Genomic DNA, 21,313 nt, shown 5'->3' on the forward strand with positions numbered 1-21,313 from the left:
ATTTTCTCAGTTTGCCCAGGGCTCACTTCTTGTAAGGTGTGACATTACACAAACAAAGGAAGCGTGCCCTATAAGTAATAGGGCACCAGTAATGCATATGTACACTGTCAACATGCACATGCAACACATTAAAATACATCAAGCAAGCCCCCTCAAGTATTCTTAGTCAATATACTGATCCCTGTAATTGTTTACATGCATTGCACCACAGAATACATTATAAAACACAGCCCATTGCTTAAAAAAAAGACTCATTAGCATAATGCATTATTTTTTGCACCCATCTCATTAGCCGGATGTCACACATCTCAGCCGCTGCATCAGAAATACAGCATTGTGCCTTGTCATGTCTTGTGTTAAAATCATTTATTGCCTATTTTTCCAATGTAGTTAAAAAAACAAAACATTTGGTGAAAATGTGATGCATCTGTCCTGGAAATGATGCAGTGGGTCTGCCTTGCTGCAAACCAGGAAGTGTGAAGTTACTGCAACGTTCCATTACACTCTTTCTGTCTTTACTTGCTGAAGGTTGTTTCTTGTGGTTGCTGGACAGTATGTTGCTGTATTTTGGCCTTGTTGGAATCGTCGTCATCCCTGTTGTGTCCCTAACCTTGTATATTGTATATTGTAATTGTTTTTTGTATAGTTTTGTCCAGTGTATTGTCAGGTGTTGGTCTTTTTTGGTATTTTATATTGTTATGGGTAGTTTGGGGTACTCAGGGTAGTTTAGGGTTAATTGAGGGGATTTTCATTTGTGGCGGGACAAGTTAGGGCCGGGAAGGACATGCAATATGTCAGAGCAAGAGTTTGATGGGTTCCTGTGGCTCTTTACATACTACCTAACAAACATGGTTATCAGTTGTGGTCGGGTTGTCATGGGCTACCCAACACAGGAAAGGAAGACGCCAAACTATGTTGAAAAGGAGAAGCATTCCACAGAGGCATTTAAACACTGGGCTGGCATTAGCCCACACAGGCCAGGTAGTGCATGCCATCCCCAAAGCTTCCTGCTGCTCTCCCCTGCCTCAAGAGCGAAGGACAGGACTAGCCCTTATTAATGATATATGGGGCACACATAGAATTCTGAAAAACACAAAGATAAATGAAGATGCTCATCCTCATTATGCCTCCCCTGGGGACGCACGCAGTAATGATACCTTACCAGGTTTGCATATTTTTGTGAATCTGGGGAGGTATCAAAACGTATGTGTGTTGCTTTGGAAAAGTGAACAGAATGCATATGGCATGCCTCCTTGATGTAGACTATGACTATGTAGTGCTGTGCGTTGCCTTGCCTTACTCCTTAATGGAGTTTTTTTGTACTAAAAGCTACTTATGTTGATGAAAATCATCCAGAGCTACGAATATTGTTAGAATTTTAATACTGACCACATCAGAAAAGTTTGCATGTTGTTTTAAATATAACCGTTACAGTTTTGTAGGCTGGGCTACATACAGAAGAGCTACTTATGGGTAGCTCGATAGGTACTAGTAGCTCATGAGCTACTTGTTGGAGACCATATTGGTGAAGGCATGCTAAGCCATGCAGGGTGGCTTTGCATAGCCCCATAGATATGATTGAGAGGGTTGAGCCACTGGAGCGGTTAAAAAAAAAGATCCTCCAGTGGTGCAGGCCTCTTGTAAAGGAGGCCCACAGTATATTACACGTGAACCCACTCACATGTATTTATCTCCAAATGTCTGACAGGCCTTTTTGAGCTACATCTGAACATTTCTCATACATGTTGGTGTTTAGATGTTCAAAATCCTTGATTGTGCCTGTACAGGGCATGAATGGACAATGTGTATTTACTTTGCAGCATTGACAAGTACTGTGCTCAATAAGGGCAAGGAACAAGCATGGCTACTGTCTCATGTGTATAGCATTGTCATGGTCATATAAAGATATGACAACATGAGATTGGGCTGTGTACAGAACTCTCATCATGCTCTGCAGCTGAGTTTTCTGATGGTAGCCGAAGACATTATGGTTGGTGGAGGGACACGCAGCAGCACTGGGTGTCCCATGGCTGTGGGAATGTTATCAACCACAATCATTTTCTGACCTGAGGAAGAGGTATAGAAGCGGTGAAGGGTTACGAGTCCTGCAGAGTGTCCTTGGGACCTAGCCTGTGAATGCTCAGTGATCCACAGTGATAAACCGTATCCCCTCTGAACTGAAGTAACATCAAACTCGAGCGAGTGCATGTTGTTTTAAAACACTTCCTTCAGCTCTTAAATACAGTTTAAGCCCTCAGTGGTTTGAAATGAGCCCTCTTTCATTGACTTTCTTAAAACTTCAAACCTTTCCATTCTCCGCTTCTTCAGAACATGAATGTGACTCTAAAATATATGCTTATTTAAGCTTCAAAAGTGAAGATCTACAAAGTGCACATTCCTGACCACAGCAGCCTATGAAATTGATTATACCCAACTTGTTAACAGACACAACATGCTTTTTCTGATGGGGGCTGGACAAAGTAATTTATTTCATTCAGTTGCTGAATCGTATCACTGGAGGAGTGCACTAGGCCTTCCTAAGGGAGGGGAGACACCTGGTTGCTATGGAAGCGGTCTGTGTAATCAGAGGTGTTGCATGTGGAGTCCAGGATAAATCCCCATGCTCGTCGTTAGCAAGCAGAGCTAGATTTTATGAAGCAGATTTCTTGTGACTCATTTACCAAACCCCCCTAACACTATCTTCATTAAGGGAGACAAGACAACTACAAGGTCAGCTCGTGAGCAGTGAAACAGCATAGCAGAGAAGGGTCAGGGACTTGCGACTATGACAACAGGAATGTAATCTCCATCTCCTCCCTGGACCTTTTGTTATGCTCATATACATGGCAAAAAAAGAGGACTTGCAAGCACAACTGAAGATGGGGCTTAGCACAACAGATTTCATGGAAAAGGACATAGTGTACCATGTTTCTGATGCAAGAGCCCCAAATCCCAGCCCTGCTCTTAAGACTTCTACAGAGGCAACCATTAACAGTATTACAACTCCAGCAAGGATGAAAAAAGCCACAATTAATAAGACTATGAAAGGCCAGACTTATCCTCTGATTTTGGGATCTGAGATAAAGGAACCTCTTTAGGAGGGAGCCCCCTTGAGGCCGACTACTAATTCTGCTGTGACAGATCAGATGGAAAGTAACTTAGCTCCTCATAGAATATGAAGAAATCTTGACCTTCAGCAGATATTGTTGACAGATTCTGTTCTAGGGTCACCAAAGAGGCTGAAGATTCAACTGGAATCAAACAAGGATATTCCACCGGATAAGATGAGTCCATCTGGTCTTGAGTGTCGCCAGACAGCAATGCAAGCAGATAAAAGAGAAAAAGATAAGACATTGCCTTCAAAATCTCTTCTTCAAATTCTAGATGAATTATGAACAATCAAGGTCTCACAGGATGAAGCTAATAAAAAGATTGAACAACAGCTCAACCTCATTATTCAGAGTATGAAGAATTTAACTGCATGTTTATCAGAGGTTGAACAGCGGGTATCAGAATTAGCGGATATGAGAGTGCATCAGGACACCTATACTGCTAAACTTCACGCTAAACTGATAGATCTGCAGTCTAAGATTGATGATGCGGAGAATAGATCTTGCTGCACAAAATTAAGGCTTACTGGTATCCCGGATGGGTGGAAAAATGGACAAACATTAGTCAATCTGATTTCTGATTTAGTGAAAAAATATGTCTATCCAGATGCTGACGCTCAAACTCTGGCTCTAACTATTACCCAAGCATACTGTGGTCCTAGGAAATACCCTTCAAATACCAAGTATCCTCAGATCATAGTAGTAAACTTTGGGGACTATTGAATTAAGGAACTGATCCTTCCTGCCGCTATAAAAGATACATTTTATCAGATTACTTTGCTTTCAATTTTTTTCTGATATGTCCACTTTGCCAGCACGCTACAGTACAGAATTTAAAGTTGGTATAACAATGTGAAAATAACTGAAATATTGCTTTGCACTCTGGGGATAGTAGGTGGGAGAAAGAATGGTATCCTTTATGTTGTTTTCTTTTTCTTTTTTCAGGTGCATTTAGCAGCCTCAGAGGACCCTTTGGTGCCATGTCAATGCACCAAACTAAAGGTAGGGGTTGTGGGGGCTTGGGACACTGAGGGTCAGATGAGAGGGGGTAGAGGAAGAGGAAGAGGAAGGAGTTTGGGACAGGTTCAATGGGTGAGGCAGATGTAGTGGGAAAACGTGCAGTAAACAGATGGAAAGATTTTTTGCAATGTCTTGCTATAGATTCAGAAAAGTGTCATGCAATGTGAATAGCTTAAATGACAGTGTAAAACGTCAAGGTATACTAGCTTGTTTCTGATCTTTAAAGGCAGACATATTATTTCTGCAGGAGACATACCTAAAGGATAGCAGTTGCTTCCCTCATGTGCCTCCGAATACACAACACACAATGTTTGAAAACTTAAGCACTGCTCAGGGTTGGTTTAAATTTCGATCAGTAGATGGGCAGCTCTTGGCTTTCGTGATTGAGAGAGTTTTGAGGCAGCATTATTTGGTCTCCTGACAAACGCTTACTCTGGGGAACAAATCTGTATTTTAGCTTCATTCATGTACAGCATCTATATAGGAGTTATCCGGTGGAGGTGCCTGAGATGGTTCAGAAAATAGGTAATCTCTCGCCTGTCCGCTATTTGAAATTGGTATACAGTATTATGTCAGATTTTAGGGATAAATCTTGCACCGGACCATTTGAACAAAATAACGACTATCACGGGCTGTGCAGTAGCTAGAGCCCAATGATCGTGCGGTAGTCAGATTACATGAAAAGACAATTGCACAGATAATTTCAAGTGCATGGCCTTTTATGGTAAATGGATACTGGATTATACTCCAGAAAAAATCAAACTGATATATGATGGGGCCAATGGTAGATGTTTTAGATGTGGGTCTGATACTGGGGGCTGGCTGCATGTGATCTTTATCTGCCCTTAACTGAGCACATTTTGGACCAGCTTCTTCAATGAGACAGGGGTTTGGCTGGGATGGGCAATGGCCCCTAATCCTTTACGGGCTATTCTCTGTATCCTATCTGTAGCAAATATTCTCCAGACTGAGCTTATCAAGTGTTGCTTTATTGCTACTTTAGTAGCCAAGTCCTTTATTTTAGCCAACTGGAAATCAAGAGGCAAAGCTACTATTGCTAAATGGTACGCAAAAATAGTAACGGTAATAATTCAGGAGAATTTGTACATGAAGAGGGTTGGCGCTAACAAGCGATTTAACAGAATTTGGACAAATTGGGAAGGAAAAGGAGATTCAATTAATTAATGCATAGCTAATGTCATTCACTAACAGTATAATGTATATGTGTTGGGGTGCTTTCTTATGTTTCCGATTACTGTATGGATTTTTATGTGGAATTATGATCAATAAAAACTAAAAAATAAGGGTATATAAAGATATGAGAAAGGCACAGCTAATGTAAAACTTTCCAGAGTGTGGTATGTCAAATTATTGGGTTCACAGACCCATGAAAGGCAGGCACCCTTGTGCCATTTCGTGAGTAGTAATGTATTTGTACTTGTTCCACAATCTGGGCATCAGATGCATGATTAGGCACATCATATCAGTGTACAATTCACCCTGGCTTACCTATGTGTACCAGTAAGCCATGTCAACTGTGCCATATGCTTCATGATGAACATGCAGAGTTACATAGCCAATTGCTAGTTCAATGTATTGTGCTTCTCATGTCCACAGTGTATATGTTTTACATTCAATGTAGTATGTTGTGTCTTGTAGGTGGATCAGCACCACACAACAGGTGAGGTGGAGAGCTTCAGGGATCCGGATGCTACCAATGATGGTACCTGAATGTTTAATGTGTTGTGCAAGGATTGTGTGTGATGTTCAATAATGTTTGCAATGACATGTTCAATGGTTATCCCAAATCCAATGGAATAATAAATTACAGACATGGTACATCATAAATAAAATGTCAAGGTTGCACATGCATTGGCTTCTGACTAATGTCAAGGTGAATGTATTGCCATTCTCTGCAGGCCAACATGTTAGATGGGCTGATAAAGGAGCCATGGCCAAAATGCCATAGTCTGTGAAAATATGTGGTAGCCGATTCACTGATGAACATGACTGGGAATAATTAACCTTCAAAAAAGATGTCAGATTCATATTCTTACTGTAATCGTCCACAGTGCATTCCATGTCCATTTTGTATGGCTAGTCCACCTACCTCAGTGAAGACAGAATGAGCAAGTGTAGCAGGCCCATATGTCAGCATTCCACACTTGATAATGCAGTGGAAGGCCTCACTCTTGTCGTATAATGCCCCATTTACATTATTGGATACATAGACATACCTCTATTCTGTCTTTTTAACAGAAATACCAAAGTGTGTTTGACCAGAGGTATGTCTGCACTGCATAGTCATACAAAGAGTCCATTACACAATCTACCTTCTGGTGGTATTACCCATGACGGCTTGCCAAAAAGATCTCACCCAGGCTTACACTTTGGCTAACACATGCTACGTATATGACAGGATACCTGTGCAGATGACATGTACAGCATGCATGCACACACCCATCACATGGATATGCTGCATGATGATGTGCAGCTAGGTGACATTAATCACTGACATGAAGGAACAGGCACTAGGCCATGTAGAGGGAAACATGCTATTACTTTGCCTGCATGTGATGAGCCATTGCATGGTCAGCCATGGATTTACATTAATCAATATAGGAGATGTATCTAACATCTGCTTTGATGTGAGTTAACTAGCCAGCCTCATTCATATTTCCAAAACCAGGGACATGGTAAATCTATGTAGCCATGTGTCCGGAGATTTGTCCTTCCCTTAATGGGTATACAATGTTGAGACACAATACATGTACTTAGCAGACATTGCTGATCTTACCTTAGTGAATGGCCATGGAATCAAGCCCATTGCAGGCTGCAGAAGGGCCACGAACGACCAGTCATAGGGATATGTGTCCCATACCATGTCTACATAACTACATTGTTACTAAGCATATTCCCTACCAACCTGGTTATACCTAGATTTGGGCAGACAATGCAATTGCAATAGCCAACATTTACAACACCTTTGTACTTTAGCCTCATTAAATTTGGCGACGAAAAATAATTTTTTATCCTTGAATATGAATTTTGAGTTTTAGTGATGCCACATGTGATATTTAATACTAAATTAATCATTATGATGATTGACCCAGTTCCCAGTTACACACTGTATGATAGATTTTTATTTGCTCCAACATACAACATGACCCCTGAACAGAAAAAGGCCCACCTCATCCATGCCAAATGTTATTGCCAAATATGCCTTGTAGCACAATTGTACCTGAGAATGGCTAAACAGTTTTTGAAGGTGAGGGCACCTGAAACCTGGCACATCAAACCCGAGGGCCCAGCCAAACTTGCCCAGCCAGGCAAAACTCAAGATGATGCAGTGGACCAGGAAGGTACATTAGAACCCATTGCAAGCACATCCAGCAGTCAGCACACAGTACCAGCGGTGCCCCAGTCACAGACCACAGGACATGGTTCAAACTTTGAACAAATGATGATGAAGGACATGTGTGACCTAAAGTTCCAGGTGACTGACCTTGAACATAACATGGACACTGTGCTTCACTTGTTATAAACTCTGCAGCAGCCTGTGGACCACATTTCCAAGACAAATGCAGGCCACAGGGATCCTTTCTGGCTGCAGCCATACTTTAGTTTTTGATTTTCATATACTGTTTTTATAGCATAGTTTAGCGATAGTAGTGTACACATAGTTTAGGTTGAGTAGTTTATCATTTTAGGCTGGATGGGTTATTTATGTAGGTCTAGGGGTGTGTAGGGAGTTAGTGGGTGGTGGGGTTGAAGTGTAGGATTTGTGTTTTATCTAACAAAAACAGAAAAATAGAAAATAATATATCTTTGTTGAAGTTTACATGTTTAGGTAGTATGTGTATGGGTGTAGTTGCTGTTGTTTTTGTTTGAAAATATGTATTAAATGGGCTGTTTAATTTGTTGTGATGTATGTGTAGGGTAAGCTAAGTTAAGATAAGGTAGTTTTGGTTGTTTTTAGGATAAGATAGTTTAGGTAGCATAGTTTAGTTCAGGTGTGGGTTAGGTTAGTTGGTACGGTAGTGGAGGTTAAGTAGTTTTATGTAGGAGAAGTTTTATAATTACATTAAATATAAGTGTTTCTACATAAAAGTCTCCCTTATGATTTACTGTGTAGGAGTTAGCATATCTGCCTAGGAAACGTTAACTACATGCAGTTGACTTTGTTAGAAGTGTTTGTAGACATGTGTGAATAAGTGAAATAATTAATTGTAATGTCAAACCATTGTCACTAGTGAAGGAGTTGTATGGTCATACACTAATGCCAGCCCCTTGCACACTGACCCATGTATCATTTGATTGCCACAACAGTGTTATTCATAGACTGCCCATCAGTACTGCGATTTCATTCATCATCAACATTGACTGCAAGCTGCTTGTTGCACTTTATGCTTGTGACCTTGAGTAACTACTTGCTAGTCTATATACAGATATGGTTAACAAAATACATTTCCCACTGCCTGTGTAGCTGTGTCCATGGCTCCATTACACAATGTCCCTTTTGGGAGTAGTTGGTGTGTTTGCCTCACACAATCCACCATGTTCTACTTAGTCTAGACTCTAACAGACATGCAACACACAGGTTAAGCTCAGTGCATTTATGTACATGTGCAACAATTAGTAGGCTCACTGGCACAGCTATTAGGGCAACAACTTCAAAAGTTTGTTTGAGCCATTGAATGTCCAGGTAGAGTCCATGGGTGATATATTGCATGTGACATGTGGAGAAGGGGAGTGTTTCAGTGAGAAAGGGATGTCACACATAGCCAATATGGAAGATAGGCCACATTGACAGTCCACAGTGGGTGGGACCAACAGGAGGGACAGCAAAAGGAGGACAGGACCAGTTTTGAAGGACACTGGCATGGTTATCAGCACCGGGAAAAGGAGGAACTGGAAATTTGGCCCATCAATTGTGGTGTCTTGCTTCTGGTCCATGGACTCCAGGGTCTTGCAGATTACCCCCAGCTGTGTGGCAACCTTACTGGTGCTACTTTGGCAGGGTAGTTGGTCATGCCTCTGCCTCATGACCCCAGCATTGTCAGTGAGGGACTGTTGGAGTCCACAGAGTGGAGGTTAGGTGTCCTTAATTGGACTGAGGCCCTTATGGACTGTCTTTAGAGTACCTGCCATGGTCTCCATCCCTGCCTGAAACATAGCTAGCAACTCCCACTGGACTTCTATCGCACAATGTTGAAATTCTATGTTGGAGTCCTCGGATTCCAGGGCTAGGGTGGCAGGTGGTGTTAGTTGGGTGCTGGGTGGATCCTCTGGAGACTTCGAAGTGCTGCCAGCCCTTCCCATACCTGGAGACGGTGTGTCAAAAGAGGCCAGGATTTGATGGAGGGTGTCTTGGTCAAGGGTTGGCAGGCTGTCATCCTCAGCCAGATCGTCACCCCGGTCAAGTTAGATGTTGACATGAGTAATCTGATTAACAATCTGATTTGCTAATGTTTGACTTTCAATACAACATAAGATGTCTGTTACATGGAGGTATTTTGTCCAAGTTGCACTGTAGTTGCCTTTCATATGGCAGTATCTCTGCATTCTTAATACAACCACTGTGTGACAAAGCAGACTTTTTGACTCACAACACATATTCCAACAGAGTTATACAGGTCACTGGGACTACCCTTCCTGGACTTAAGGGCAGGGTCAGGTCCACATCTGCCAAGGTGATTTGCATTGTTTTTCCTGATGCCTATATAATTGTCTTTTAATATGTTGACCCCTGTAGTGTTCCAATTGCATCTAATCCTGGGGCTGCCTGCATTCACTGTGGCCATTATTCAGCCCACTGCTCTTATGCAGGTGATGTGGGTTTGGTCACAAATTTGTAATGATCCTGCCGTCTCGGTTTCACACTGTGTACTATGGCACTCTGCCTTATTCTGCTGTCTACCATGCACATTGTGTATTCATGTCGGCAAGAGTTGATTTTGTAACACTTACCCTGCACAACTCTACACACCAAAAATACCTTGATAGGCTGCAGGAATGTGTGAAGGCATGTACTTACCATGTATTTGCTATTTCTGTCTCCTTATTTGATTTGATTGGCTATACCTTTTGCTACATAATTGGGGACAATGGTCACTGTGTACCAAATCGGAGGCTATGGGCAATGTCATACTAGGTAGATTGCTATCACTCACATTCAGCCCAGTTGATAATTGACAGATTTGGGTGTCTGCATAGTGTGACACATCCTTTAAGTCAGGCCAGCTCACGTGAACATGCACATGCCTTCTCTGCCACTCCTCATTTAGGGCCAGGGGCACAACTTACTGCCACACAGTGATGTGACTCAGATCATACATTGACTTTCATGTGCCTACAACACCAAGAAATATGCGTGACCATGTCCAATGTACTGAAAGGGCCGGCTGCTATAGAGGGCTATGGGTCAAGCTGTACCCCACATGTTAGTAGTGCTGGAATTAGTGACATGTATCTACCCAGGTCTGCTACATGACTGGGCACATCCACCTCAGTCTCCAACCATCGCTGATTCCTTCCCTTTGTGGTGGTAGACTACTTTCTATGTCCCTTAACAGATCCTTATTTCACATCCTCTAACTGAGACATATGTGGCATAGTGAAACAATTTCCTTTTAGACTTCCTCCTCCCAAGGGCCACATCTTTACTCAGGACCACATCACATGTAGGATGTTGTACCCCAATTGGCTCTTCTCTGTCACCCCTTCCCAGTTGCAACACAAGTGTGACACAGTCAGATACAGCAGTGCATTTGTATTGGTCTGGCTACTTTGCAGTACACATATCTATTCTGACCTTCTTGCTAGGCAATGTGTCCCATTCTGACACAGTGGCAGTACGAAGTAGTCAGTCATCACTTACAATGCACTGCACAACCATGGGCCCACCGGGGCAACACAACAGTTTTGGTTTCAACACACATAGTTTTCTGATATGTATCAATTAACCCTGACCCAGTCATTTTTAGTACATGGCATGAGTTCTGGTGATCCCTACCATGGCAACTGACACCTGTGTGGTCTCTTCAGGGCAGCAGTGTGCTATGTATTGTCATGCCAGTTAATGTACACGTGGCTCTTGGCATGTTCCTATGTGTTGATACTTCAATACGCCAAACCTGATCACCCTTTTAGGTGAGATGTTTCTTCCTTTGACAAACGCATGCCTTGGTTTCCATTACAGTACTTTACTTATGTTTTTGGGCCCATGTAAGACACAGTGGCTGCATAGTGCAAGGTGGCCTGCGTTGTTACTGTCAGGTTGTATAGGGCCCATGTGTCCATGCATGGTGTGTTATTCCAGCCTATGGGTCATATTTGCATGTCGCTTCTACCCCCAGTACATCACTTTTTGTGACACAACAGCAGAGCAAGCCGCAGACGCATTTCTACAAGGCCAGAAAAGACCACTTTGCATGGCTTTACCTGGCCTTGTAGATATGGATTGAGGCAAGGTAGCACAAGTTGTTGTGTTGCTTTACTCAGCATCAATGGGGCATAGCATGGGTGTTGCACTGGGTTTTCAATTGCAAAACACATGGTTTTACAAGGATCAGTGAACAGGGAAATCTTTCACCTCCCCAGGGGAGTCATAACAAGGAGTATCTTCTCTTCACCTTATTTCTTCATTTTTCAATGTGTGCTGCTTTCTGAATCATATATAGGAAGAGGACACAGCCTGACATGATTGTTTTTCTGCAGGAAGGTGTTCCTTCTTGCACAGGGACAACCATGTCTGCAATGTAGGCATCCTTGCAACATGGTACAAGGGTGCTTGTGTCTGACGATAGAAAGCCCAGTGTGCATCAGTGCAGGTAGAGAGAACGGGAATGCACGTTATATTGTCCGTACAGGCCATTCCTCCGCTTTCCATGTGGCTCAGGATAGCACAGCAGGGTGATTTGCTTCGCTGCCCTGCACCACTTACCTTGTGATTGAGCCACCATTTTTTTACTTTGTATTGTTTGACATGTAGTTCTGGTCACTCATGTTGTGCATTGCACTACATGTGCCAGTATACACAGGTTGACCTGGAATAGTGCTGCACTTCACACATGTAATAGATAAACATGACAGAGCCTGACTGAGATGTCCAATATTTTACTGGGTGGTGTGAGTGACATTTCTGTGACATTTCAAGGGACATGGTCTAGATTCCTGCCCTTTGCCCTGCAGACTGTGCAGTGGTGTGCTGAGACATAGCTAGCAGCACTGCACAACATGACTTTTCTGCCCACATCTCCTCTTCTTGATATTTACATTATATCTGTGGTTGTTTCTCATGTGCTGCACTGTCGTGTCCAGGGACTCCAGCCACCAACTCATCTGGGATGACAGTTGCCACCCTCTTCTCCAAGGCATCCAGCTCCTCCGGGGGCGCTGGGCTCTCTCCTCATGTCTGCATCGCTTCCTTCAGGTTCTTGGCCAGTCTCTTCTTTTACCAGCACTTATAATCACGTCAGTGCTTCTTGCAGTTGGTGGCAGTTCTCTTCACTTGTCCCACACTGTTGACTTTCTCCAATATGGACTGCCAAATGGCGCCTTTCCTCCCTAGTGGCAATTTAGAAGTAATAAAGAGCTGATGTTGGTGCTCTGTTATCTCAGTAATTAGGATGTCATTATCCTTCTCACTGAACTTGCACTTCCTCTTCCTCCTCCCCAGGAGTCTGTCTGGACATCCTGGCTGGTGCTGGGCTTGTTCTCCTTGCAGCTGCTGCCTGCTCCATGGCCGCCTTCTGTGAAGAGTGTAAATTTTTTCCAAAACCATATATTTTTTGCAACTTTTTGATGCCTTCAGCACTCAAAATGACGCATGGTCAATTTGTGTCACTTTACGTGGCGCAAGTCAGCCCTGTGCAACTCCTGCAGCAGGAGTGTCAGATTTCTCTATGACATGGTACACACAGATATGTCATTTATTTGACACAGCCAGGATACTTCTGCCATGGGGCACTGTATTGTAAATTCGATGCATCCATGTCATAGGATTCTGATGTACTAAAGCACCAGTTATTTTGATGCATCGCTGATAAAATGCAGCGATGCGTCATTGCTTGTAAATACGGCCCCAAGTGGTGAATGATTAATACTGAGTAATCCTGTATGTACAATACATGTGCCTTCTCTGTGACTCTCTTAGGCCCATGTCCCAAAGTGGGATACCTGCTGATTTTTTATTGTTAGGTGAGTCACAGAGGCCACATATGTTGGTGGGAACACATGCAAATGTGATCATGTACTATTATCAATATAACAATGGTAAAAATAGCAGTAGTTTTCCTGTGCAGACATATCTCCCCCATCAACAGAGCCCTGGGATAATACAACTAGGGTCACAGACTCACCCATGCTATTAAAGGTCAAACAGGATTTTACAGTATCTTGAAGGTCAACAATAGTTTAAGTTCAGAACAGTGTCCAGGTGTTCACATGTGGAAGTATCAAAGAAGTGCACTTAACAGCATATGCTAGTATCACAGAGTGATTAGCTACAATCCCTGTAGTCATTCTAAGATGAAAGCCAAAGCAATGCATGGAACAAAACAACTAGGAACATATCATTGTTAGGTACCACAGTATGAAACCAACTTATGTAGATGTAGAATGCACCTGATTCCATTGGTCCATCTTTGGGTGGTGATGAGAAGGGGCAATGCTGTGCTGCTGCCCCAACAACAGCTCCCCTAGATTCTCTAAATCCACAGAATTGAGTTTGTCAAATACTGCAGAGGAGTGTTGAGCCAGCCTTTTGTTACCTCTTTTGTATTTTCTGTAAAGTTGAAGAAGTACCACAATCAATCTTCGTATATAGGTACATCATCATGCTATATTTTAATATTGAACACCGAGTTCCTATTGTGTAGATTCATACACATGCATTAATACCACACTTTAGATTACAACTCTAGAATGTGGTATCCAGAAATATGCTTGTAGCTGCCATTACTAATTCACACCACATTTATATTTCTGCCCCAGCATGGATATTTACAAGGATCTTAACTTCAAAAAGATTACAAACACATTTTCAGCTTCATTTTGCTAATCTGTTTGGGCGCAGTGTTGCCCGTTTTATATAGCACACGCAGCTAGCATGTTACTACAGAGAAACTACTTGAAGGTATTAACAAACAACGATAGACTTTTCCTGATAAAAAGATAAGATCTCGGCATTCGATGGGGTCCGAGCTTTATAGTTTTCAGGGTTTTACTAATGTTCTAAGAAAATAAAAAACAGATTTCTGGCAATATAGATGAACAAGCATTGAATTTTCTTTGTTTGTTGCCCTTCCAAGGAAATGTTTTTCTAAAGAATGCATGTTCTGCTAATTGCTAATTTTTACACTTTCATTCTATTTAAGATAAAACATAATAGGGGAAAGGCCACGAAAGCCCCATGTTCGTGACTCTGGATTGGCTGCTTCGTTCTGGGAACGTCTCAACTGTTTCTACTTTCGCACCGACTCCCATGGTTCTCCACTCTTGTCCTTCTGCTCTTGTCCTAGAGGGTTTAGTAGTAGACAGGTAGGTAGGTAGGTAGATAGATAGATAGATAGATAGATAGATAGATAGATAGATAAGTAGATAGATACCATGGCAGTGAATGGTGCGCGGTCTAATAACACCTTTTTTAGAACAAACCACAAAATTTATGTGAGAAAAAATATTCGTACGGGCACCTGCCCACACTCAACAATGGTAATAATTTCCATATTCAAAAATGAAGCTGTTCAACTCAAAAGTTAATCATACTGGTATGAATACAATATCCAAGGTTGCTTTAAAACTGCTTATTCACATTAGAAAATTAGAATTATTTAAAGAAATGTGACAATCACTGATTATTGCAGCACCCCAAAAAAGGTACAATGGTTCTACACAGGTTTGGGGTTTTCAGAGCTAGTATTACATATGAAGAACAACATTTTTGATGGACATGTATACTAACATTCACTTTTGACTTGATGAAGTGTATTAAATCGTTCTCTGCCATGCCTTTTCCCCAAGTACTAAGCCTTTTGTATGCTTTTTGGAATAGTTAACGCTTAGGCCTCCTTAATTCTTTTTACCACATAGACTATCCACGGCAAATTTGCCTCCTTTTTTCCAACATCCTGGGGATTCTAAAGGTACCCAGGCCCGTATTTATACTCCGTTTGCGCCGAATTAGCGTAGTTTTTTTCGACGCAAATTCGGCGCAAAACTAACGCCATATTTATACTTTGGCGTTAGACGCGTCTAGCGCCAAAGTATTGGCAAATAGCGTCATTTTTTTGCGTGAACGCCTTCCTTGCGTTAATGAGATGCAAGGAAGGCGTTCCCGTCTAAAAAAATGACGGCGTCGTATTTATACTCCCGGGCAAAAATCACGCCCGGGAGTTGGCGGGTCAAAAAACCCCGCATTTGCGCCACTATTTAACGCCTGGGTCAGGGTAGGCGTTAAGGGGCCTGTGGGCTCAAAATGAGCCCACAGGTGCCCTCTCCTGCCCCCAGGGACCCCCCCTGCCACCCCTGCCCACCCCAGGAGGACACCCAAGGATGGAGGGACCCACCCCAGGGACATTCAGGTAAGTTCAGGTAAGTATAATTTTTTATATTTTTTTATTTTTTTTGGGTGGCATAGGGGGGCCTTATTTGTGCCCCCCTACATGCCACTATGCCCAATGACCATGCCCAGGGGACACAAGTCCCCTGGGCATGGCCATTGGGCAAGGGGGCATGACTCCTGTCTTTACTAAGACAGGAGTCATGAAATGGCGTCTGGGCGTCGTAAAAAAATGGCGCAAATCGGGTTGAGGCGATTTTTTTGCCTCAACCTGACTTGCCCCATTTTAAGACGCCCTAACGTCATTTTTTCCCAACGCCGGCGCTGCCTGGTCTACGTGGTTTTTTTCCACGCACACCAGGCAGCGCCGGTCTGCTTGCGCCGGCTAACGCCATTCCATAAATACGGCACCCGCATGGCGCTTCAGAATGGCGTTAGACGGCGCTAAATTTTTTTACGCTAAACTGCGTTAGCGCAGTTTAGCGTCAAAAAGTATAAATATGGGCCCCAGTGTTTGTGGGTTCCTCTAGAGGGGACCGAGAAGTTATCCAAAATTTAGCAAAATGTTTTCTGGGGAAAAATGGGAGAAAGTGCTGCAGGAGAAAATGTCTCCTGTAAAAAGGCAATAGCAAAAGGTGTGTAGTGTTAAAATCAACAACTTCCCAGATTTCAGGAACAGGTAGACTTGAATTAAAAACACATTTTTACCACCATTTTGGCATTTTCCTGGGAGTTAGCCTATTTTTCACATTTGTTGTGATTTCAGCATCCTTGCAGTTTGTAGTAGAAACATAAATCCCATAGTAAATCCCAGACAACTATACATTTCTTAAAAGGAGCCACAATTCAGCAAAGGGTGATTTGTGTAGATCCTTCAAAGTTTTCCCAAGAAAACTAACTCTTGAAGTAAAACAAATGTTGATAATTAGTAGGAAAAATGTCCGTTTTCATTTGTAACTTCTTGTCACAATGGCTGATTTAGAAAACCAATATACTATTACATCTGCTTGACCATTCTGGTTGTGGAGATATCTAGAGTTTGTGGGTTTTGCACGCAATCAAGGTACCCGAGCCAATAACTGAGCTGTACCTTGCAATGGCTTTTCATTGTGTAATGGGTATAGAGAAATTCACATGGTAAAACATAGGAAGTGAAAAATAGGTACATAGGAAACCTTTATATATTTCAGAAATGGGCACGGGATATGGAGAAGTGGTTATTTTACACCTCTACATTTGTTGATACCCATATTAGCATGTGAATAAGAAGGTATTTTTCACAATGTCTCCTTTCTTACACACTGGCTCAACTTTGGAAGGGACAAATACAGAAAAATATAAAGGGTAATAACACCTATTCTACTATTGTGTATTTCCCTTAGGCTCCCCATAAAAATGGCACCTCACTTGTGTTGGTAGGGCCGGTACCAGTGACAGGAAAAGCCCTAAAATGCAACATGGACACATCACATTTTTCCACTGAAAACTGACCCTTTTTTCAATATACCTAACAGTGGACTTTGGTCACTAGCTCACTCCGCACCTGGGGAAACCTAGAAAACCTGTACATTCTTGAAAACTAAATGTCTAGGAGAATCAAGGGTGGGGTGACTTGTGCTTCTCCCACCAGGTTTTACTACCAAGAATCCCTTGCAAACCTCAAACTTTGACTTAAAAAAACATTTTCCTCAAATGTTTTTGATGGAAAGTTCTGGAATCTGCAAGAAGCCACAAACGTCCTTCCAACCAGCATTCCTCGAAGTCTTCTGAAAAAATTTGTACCTCACTTGTGTGGCCAGGCATAGTGCCAGGACAGGAAACGACATGGACACATCACATTTTTCCACTAAAAGCTGACCCTTTTTTTACAATGTGCCTCGTTGTGGATTTTGGGCCCTAGCTCAGCCGGCACCTGGGCAAACCTAGCAAACATGTAAATTTTTAAAAACTAGAAATCCAAGATGGGGTGATTTGGGTGCCTCTCACTAGGCTGTTTTACCCATAGTCCCTTGCACACCTCAAATTGTGACTAAAAAATTCACATTTTGCTCACATTTCTGTGATGTAAAATTCTGGAACCTGTGACAATCCTCAGACTTCCTGCCACCCAGCATTCCCCAAAAGTCTTCTGATAAAAATGGTACATCACTTGTGTGGGTAGGCCTAGTGGTCGCAACAGGAAACAGCCCAAAATGCAACATGGATGCATCATATTTTCCTCTGAAAACTGACCTTGTTTTGCAATGTAACTAGCTGCGGATTTCGGGCCCTGCTCAGCCCGCTCCTAAGAAAACCTATTAAATCAACACATTTTTTTAAAATAGGCGCCTGAGGGAGTCCACGGAGGTGTGGCTTGTGTGTATTCACAAATGTCTTCCTACCCAGAATCCCCTGCAAACCCCACATTTAGCTAAAACAAAATCCATTTTCCTCACATTTCTGTGTGAGAAAGGTGTTGGATCACCAGGTAAGCACAGATTTTCTGCCAACCAACATTCCCCCAGGTATCCTGATAATAAAGGTACTTCACATTTGTGGGCGGGCCAAGTGGGTGCAATAGGGAAGGACCCAAAACATATTGTGGTGATAAAAATAACTGCAGTAGGTGTACTAATTAGTCCTGGGGTCGGAAAACATATAGAGAAACATATCAAACCCAGACATTTCTGAACAGTAGGTATCCAGGAGAGTTCAGGGAGGTGTTGCTTGTGCAGATCCCCTAAAGTTTTCTTACCCAGAATAACCTGCATAAATGAAATACTGATTAAAAATTATAATTTTTCTGTGACGTAAACTACAGGAATGTGCAGGGACCCACAAACTTCCTACCACCCAGCATTCCCCCCCTTGTCCCAATAAAAATTCCACCCCACTTGTGTGCCTGGGCATAGTGTCCATGACTGGAATGGATCACACAAGGTTCATCAGTACTCCTTGCAAGAGGGCTATTGTTGATCGTGGTGTGATCCATTCCTGAAGAGGGTACGAGGCTCAGACACACAAGGGCCACATATCTTCTCCCCTACTTTCTTCAGTGGAAGAGATGGATCCAAAGGGTGTCTGAACAGTTGGCATTAACATGTTCTTTTATCTTGTAATGCAGTGTTTTGAAACGAAAGGATTGAAGGGCCAGGAATCACCCTAAAATGTGTGTCTTGTTACATTTACTGCGAAATATCCGCTGAAGAGGGGCATGGTCAGTATATAGGGTGAATTCTCGTCCTTCAAGAAAATACTTGAGGGATTCAATATACCATTTTATGGCTGGTGCCTCTTTTACCACAATGGTGTAACTTTTCTCTTGTAAGAACAGTTTTAGACAAATATACAAAATAGGTTTTTGAATTTCCACTTCATCTTTTTGTGGAAGGAATGCAGCAAGGCCTACCCTGAAGGCATCTGTTTGTAGAATGAATGGTTGCATGAAATCAGGGCTGCGGAGAACAGGTTGTGATGTGAGAGTATTCTGTAATGCATGGAAAGAATCTCAGACTTGCTGAGTGGAATGTTGTAGAACTACAACAGCTTCTTTATTTTTCTTCAAGAGGTCAGTCAGGGGAGTGGCTATTTGAGAGAAATGGGGTATGGACCTTCTATAATTGCCTACCGGCCAAGGAAGGCCCTAAGGTCTTTTTTAGTGTTTGGGAATGGCACTCTAAGAATGGCTGACATCTTGTCTGCCATGGGCTGTATTACTCCTTTGTCTAACAACTAACCCAGGTATTGTACCCATCTGGTTACTAGATGGCTTTTTACTGGGTTCATCCTGCGGCCTCCAGAACCTAACAGCTGGAGAACACTTTGCAAATGATGTATATGGCCTCCCACAAGAGACTGTATATAATTATGTAATCTATATAGGCCACTGTGTTGGTGGTGTGAGGTTTCAAAAAGACATTCATCATGCTCTGGAAGGTGGCTGGTGCTGTGCGCAAACTGACAGGGAGAATAGTGAATTGGTATATCCCCACTAGGGGTCGGAAAATACGTCTTTCCTTTATCCCTAGTATTAAGAGGGACCTGCCAAAAACCCTTACACAGTTCTGCAGTAATGATGTATTTTGAGTGTCCTACTTCCTCTATCCTCCCCTCGACTCCAGGATTGGAGTACATATCTAATTTAGCAATCTTATTTACCTCCCTGAAATCAATGCAAAACTTTGTGGAGCCATCGGGGTTTTGGAACTAGGACGACAAGTGAGTTTCATTCACTCACACAGGGTTCAATAACTCCCATTATCAACATGGTTTGAACCTCTTCTTCAACCGTTTATCTACAGGCCTCAGGTACTCTATAGGGCTTCAGTACTAATCAAGTGATATAATATTTGTGTTTTCCCTAGGGTGGTGGAGAAAGCCCACTGATACAGCTCTATCTGATCAATCAAGTCCTGTTGTTGCTTTGGCTCCAGATCATGGTCAATATATCTTTGTTAGAGGCTGATTAGGCTTTACTGGTGTTGCCCTGAAAAGAGCCAGGTGTGGGTCCTCCCATTTCTTCAATATATTTACAATATAAATCTGGGACTCTTTCTTTTCTTTGTAAACCTCCACTCTGTACGTAACTAGGGTAACCCTTTCTAAAATGGCAAACGGTCCTTGCCATTGGCACAACACTCTATTTTCAGAATAGAGTAACATCATCAGTACTGGATTCCCTACAGTGAACTCTGGGAGCTTGGTACAATTATCGGTGTATCTCTTCTGGACTTGTCGGGCTTTTTCTAAGTTCAGACTAGTTACGTCCCATACATGGTTGTGATGGGTGTTTAATCCAGTTACGTATTCCAGCAAGGTTTTGGAGTCATCTTTTTCCTGTTCCAAGGATTCTTTGGCAATGTCTAACAAAATATGGGGCATTCGCTCGAATGCTAATTTAAAAGGTGAAAACCCAGTACTGCTCTGCTCCTGGCATCTGATAACAAATAGGGTTAATGGTAACATCTGTTCCCACTTTCTAGCCTCCAGATCTAATATTTTATTTAATGTGGTTTTTAAAGTAGTGTTAGATCATTCTACTAGACCATCTATCTGGGGAGGGTAAACAGAAGTACATTTGTGTTTTACACACAATTGCTCCCATATTTGTTTCATCAGTTTGGAGGTAAAAGAAGTTCTCTGCTCTGTCAATATTTATCTGTGGAAACCAACTCTTCAAAAGAGCTCAATCATAGCTGTGGTGTGTGGTGTTCAGGTGATGTATGGGAACAGCCTCTGGATAACAAGTGGCAGAATCCACTATTGCTAGTACATATTGACAACCACTCTGGGTGGGTATCAATGGGCCAATGATATCCATCCTTACTTGTGAGAAGGGTTCATCAATCATGGGCAAAAGATGCAAGGGGGCGTTACTAGGTTGAGACTGGCTATGCTTTTGACAAGCTAGCTATTCCCTACAGTATTTCTTCACATGTCTGTAAATATCTGGGCATTAAAATCACTCCAATATAAATTTCTTGATTTTTTCTGGCTCTTAGTGACCCCCCAATAGATGGCTATTGGCTGGGAACAAGACATTGTTTCTAAAGGGGATGGGTATGAGTAATTGTTTAGGATGGTTCCCCCCTTTTCGATACAGCAGCCCCTGTTTGAAACATTGGACACCTACCGCTTGTGT

Source organism: Pleurodeles waltl, chromosome 4_2 (assembly GCF_031143425.1).
Source record: "Pleurodeles waltl isolate 20211129_DDA chromosome 4_2, aPleWal1.hap1.20221129, whole genome shotgun sequence".
Lineage (NCBI taxonomy): Eukaryota > Metazoa > Chordata > Amphibia > Caudata > Salamandridae > Pleurodeles > Pleurodeles waltl.